We start from the raw sequence: 5,045 nt of genomic DNA, 5'->3' as shown, positions 1-5,045 counted from the left end.
ATAAAACTGGCCCTAAAGAAATTACCAGGAATTCACAAGGATAACCCTATCTAAGATCTAAGCAATAGTGAAGAGGGTGCCAGATCTGGCCTTGTCCTGTAGTCAGATTGATCACTATCTTAAATGTCACCATAGAAACTTCATCTAGCAACTGATGGAAGTAGAGGCAGAGAACCACAGCAGAGCACTGGGCTGAGCTCCTGAAGTCTAGTCAAAGAGTCAGAGGAGTAAAAATATTAGCACTAAGGTCAAGACCATGATGTGGATTCCCACCGAATCAGCTTATCTGAGTTAATGGGAACTTTCATATGTGGCTGGATAGGGAAGGAACAAGCATAGGACCAAACTAAGGCCTTGGAATGTAAGTGACAGTTGTACGGCTGAAACAGACTGAGGGGCCACTGCCAGTGGCACCAGGATTTATCTCTATTGCTTGTACTGGCATTTTGGAACCCATTCTCTTGCTCAGCTTAGATATAGTATGGAGGGCCTTGGACCTTCCCCAAAGCAATGTGCTTTACCCTCTCTGAGGAGTGGTTTGGGGGTGGGAGACAGTGTAAGGAATGGGAGGAGGGGAGGGTGTGGGTACTGGGATAGGTATGTATGAAAAGAGATAGTTTTTATTTTTTAAGGCTTTTTTTTTAATTTCAGCTAAGGAATGATGCATGCTACAGAATAATCTTTACATCCCCCCACTTGGTTTTTAAAGAATATCACCATTTCCAAACTTCCAAACCCAAAAGAACATGGCACTTGTTTGTTTCTTCCCAAAATTTTAAAAATAAGAAAAAAAATCTGTAATTTCTCTTTTTTAATTAACTTGGCATATATTTATCTCTATTCATTTTTTATCACATTTGGCATTTTCTCTTTGTGTATTAATGCTGATACTCTTTTATATTATAAGGCTTAAATAAATACAGAACCAGTTCTCCAAAATATTTAAGCAGAGATTAAATCTTTCATAGTTCACAGCAGGTGCTGTAAGAAAAGACAATACCAAATTAGCTGTTTCACTATGGGGAAAAAAACAACAAACTGAAGCCAGTGACAATGTAGAAGAAACCCCCAAAGTCTACAGACTTGAGCAAATCTCTCATTTATAACAATACGTCTGTATTATACAAAGCCTACAAATTTTTATGACTTAATTGCCTTCCTCTCTTTGCATTTATAACACCAATCTACTTCCTGTCTTTCAATGTGTGTCCCAGAGAAAGGAAATAGAAATACGACACATTATTCAATAGGATTTCATTGTGCACTGAGGGGGAAAAACAAGCACATATAAATGGAAATACATTTGAAAGCCTTCCCCACCGAAACCTGAAGGGAGGCAAAGCACTTCATTAGGATTTGTAATGTCGATAGCAAACTACTTCACACAAATTGCTACATTTGCGAATAAGGCACCAAATTGACTGTCAAGGAGATGTAAGACCTTCACAGAGCCCAATCTGTTTTACACCGAGTGCCCTGTGGTAACACTGAACCTCTGTAACTCTAAGATTTAGATTTCATAAACTGTTGAAAGAGATTCACCACTGAATCTTCATTAGGCACTGGAATAAAGTTTCGTGATAATGACATTGGAGGATGTGCTCAACTGATATCAGAAAGCCAGTGTGAACTTTCCTAATACATTCTGAAAATGACTTGCAAAGGGGAATCAGTACACCCTTAATTTCAAATGGTTAAGCATGACATGACTTAATCTTATAATGACTGGAATTGTATATCATGTGTCCAGTAGTATGGTTAGAAATGGTACCAAGGTTGCTTTCCTGTATTCAGGATCACACATAAATAAAATAAATCATCTGATCTTCCACTCACAGTGATGTTCATTATTGAAAAGTATTAGCTAGTTATAAATATATACGTTGCTGAGTAATAGACACTGGGCTTCTTAGCACTTCTTTAACAAATCCTCTGATATTGTACTTTCATCTCCTTCTTATCCCGTTGTGAGAGACCACCATCTTCTCCTTTGTTTTAATATTTTGTTACAGGTAAAAATGAAAATCTTCAATAACCAACCCGTTCTTCATTCTTTTGATAAATCTCACTTACAATTTAATAGTCTTGGTGAAAAACCCTACAGACCCCCCTCCTCAAAACCTGCAGCAGCCAGCCTGCTCTTGTAAGAACATCCCATGTGCTTGAGAGGGCAGGATGAGATAGGAAGACTGCAAGGCAGGATATCAATAAGATAGGACATCAACAAAGCAGGTTGACTGCAAAACAGGATATCTATAAGATAGGAACAGGATGACTTTTGCTGACACCCATGCTGAGAGAGGAAACCATTCATGCCCCCGCCTCATTCCGATAACCACGCTTTTTTTTTGCTTCTGTAAACTTGCTTTTTGCTCTTCCCTATAAAAAACCTGCCCTCCAGTCGGCAGGCGCGCAAGTCCTCCGAAAGACTTGCCGCCCGCAGGTACCTGTGTTACCCAATAAACCTCTTGCGATTTGCATCCATATGGTCTCCGCCTGTTCCTTGGCATGGGGAGGTCTCCTCCTGAGAGAAAGTCCTCTTCGAGGGTCTTTCACTTGGAATATGAAATGCCCTTTGGAATTTTCAGTATTCCAAATAGTTGAAATAAGATTTTTTTTCTCTCATGGCTCATTAAGAGAAATATGTGAATTGACAGGTGGGCATTTTAATCTGAGCTCTTAAAACAGAGTGATGTAATTACAATTCTTACAGGTGGCCTGGTACTTGGCTGGCATCATCTTCTTCTTGACTGAAATGTTTTGAGCTCCACATTGTGAAATCATGAGCTCCAGAAGGATGACGCTGCTTGATTGTTCTACATACAAAAGTGTAAAAGTGGCTATGGTCCAGCTGTCTTCAATTCTATGCATGCAAGCATTAATATACAGAATAGTTAAGTCAATGTGTTATTATATTTATTAAAATGGATGAATTTAAAAGATTCAAGTTAAGATACTTCATAACTAGTTACTTATAGATATCACTTTACAACAAGACTTGTGGTTTTTAATTATTCCCATAGTATAAAATCACCTTGGTCACTTGTTAAAAAAAATGACCCAGAATCAGTAGATGACAGAAAGTTTGGACTTTCTAGATTTAGATATGCCCAATGTGCCTCTTATGATAGAACAAAGGGGAAATCATCGAATTCTGCTTAAAGAGAACACTATATGTTACACAATAGGAATCAGTTGTTAAAGCATGCAGGATATGAGGAAAACATCAATCTCATGGTGAGAAATTGCTTGTAGCTGCTGGCCTGAGCAGCACACCTCTGCATGCCAGAGTTTAGAACAGAGAAGGTAGGAGTATTAGAATGTTCTGCAAGTCAGTGCTATGAAAAGGGGGTAAACAGCCTAGGGAAATAACACTGATCCTCCCTATTTATTTCATTGTCCTTCAGGTCTCTTTCTTTCTTTCTTTCTTTTTATTTATTTTGCTGAAAAAATTTCTGCCTCCTCCCCATCTCCCATTTCCCTCCCCCTCCTCCCCTTCCTCCCCCCCCCCCCCCCCCCCTCCCCCCCCCCTCCCCCTACCCCCACTCCTCTCCCCCTCCCTCTCCAGTCCAAAGAGCAGTCCAGATTCCCTGCCCTGTGGGAAGTCCAAGGTCCTCCCGCCTCCATCCAGGTCCAGGAAGGTGAGCATCCAAACAGGCCAGTTCATGCAGTAGGATCAAAACCCAGTGCCATTGTTTTTGGCTTCTCAATCAAAGCTCGGAAGACTCTGGCTTTTTAAAAATTTTTTTTTTTCATTAAATGTGTTTGTACAAACACATAATCACAATGAGTGTACTGTATTTACATCACTTCCACGCCTTCTTCTCCCCTTCCAGCTCCTCCTATGTTTCTCTGCCATATCCTCCTCTAAGTTTCATGTTCCCGTCTTGTATAGCTATTACATATATGCATATACATATGTATGCACACACAGCCCATCGACTCCAACTAGTGTTGTCCATTCGTGCACAGGTTTAGGACTGACAACTTAGGATTGAGTGACATTTGGGGGCTTGTCAAGGAAGTCCCTGACTTAGTGAACTCCCTGAGACCCACATGCAGATTCGAGGGCCACAAAAGCTACCATTAGGCGCTGAGGGAAAGGTGAGAGTCTCCCTGTTCATACTCACTTATAGCCAAGATCAAAGGAAAGGTGAGAGCCTCCCCGTCCATACTCACTTATAGCCAAAATCAGCTCTCGCCTCTGGGCAAAGCCGATGAGCCGCTCTGAGTCTCTGGAGACCACCACAGGAAAGCCGTTGTAGTCTGTCTCTTTGATGAGGGTCTCCACGTCCTCCACAGTCATGCTGTCCTGGGTGAGTACCGACAGTGGTGGTTCTCCCCTCCGGGGCCGCATCACATCTGTGGCCAGGGTACGGTGGGTGAACTCATCCTTCACATCGAGAAATGGGTACCCATTCAGATGGATGTGGGCCTCATAAATCCCTTCTTTCCCAAAGGCATCAGCCACCCACTTGCTGGTGACAGCAGCTGCCATCAGGGGCACAATATACTCCAGGCCTCCCGTCAGTTCAAACATGATGACTACCAGTGACACTGTCATCCGAGTCACCCCACCTGAAACAGAAAACAGTGAGATGTGACAGCTCCGCCACAGACCCCATGAGAACGTGATGCGTGCAAACAGACAAGCTCACAGAACGGAATTTCAGCCCAGGCAAGCTCTCTAATGAGAACTTTCTGTCCGTCTCATACTTGTTCCGTGAAGTCAGTCCCACATGATGCCGGGGCTCAGGGAATGTTAAACCCAGCTTTGCATCAGGGACCTGTATTGCTCCACAGGGAGCTCTACTCCCAGGAACATGGGTGCCTCTTCTCCCAGTTAATGTGCCTGGCCCTTTGATGAGTGGGCCCTACCAGGCTAGCCAGGCTCCTGACAGTGCAAGCAACTCAGAAGCCAAGAAGCTGGAGAGATTATTATAATATTGAGTTGGACAGGGATCAGGCTTTAAATCCCTAGGTATTGAAAGGCAATTCCCACCAAATCCTACTCCAATAAACTTAAACCAGGATCTCTTAACCTC

The 5,045-nt window shown here is 42.5% G+C and overlaps 1 pseudogene; it reads right to left on the bottom strand.

Annotated features, from left to right (window-relative positions):
- The window catches only part of LOC126503669 (elongation factor 1-gamma-like), a 14,120-nt pseudogene that overhangs the window by 6,677 nt on the left and 2,398 nt on the right, over nt 1–5,045 (bottom strand).

This window comes from Alexandromys fortis, unplaced genomic scaffold, assembly GCF_014885135.2.
Source record: "Alexandromys fortis isolate MF-2015 unplaced genomic scaffold, M_Fortis_MF-2015_v1.1 scaffold_2_26212498_36691700, whole genome shotgun sequence".
Lineage (NCBI taxonomy): Eukaryota > Metazoa > Chordata > Mammalia > Rodentia > Cricetidae > Alexandromys > Alexandromys fortis.
This window is presented reverse-complemented; position numbering and strand designations above follow the sequence as displayed.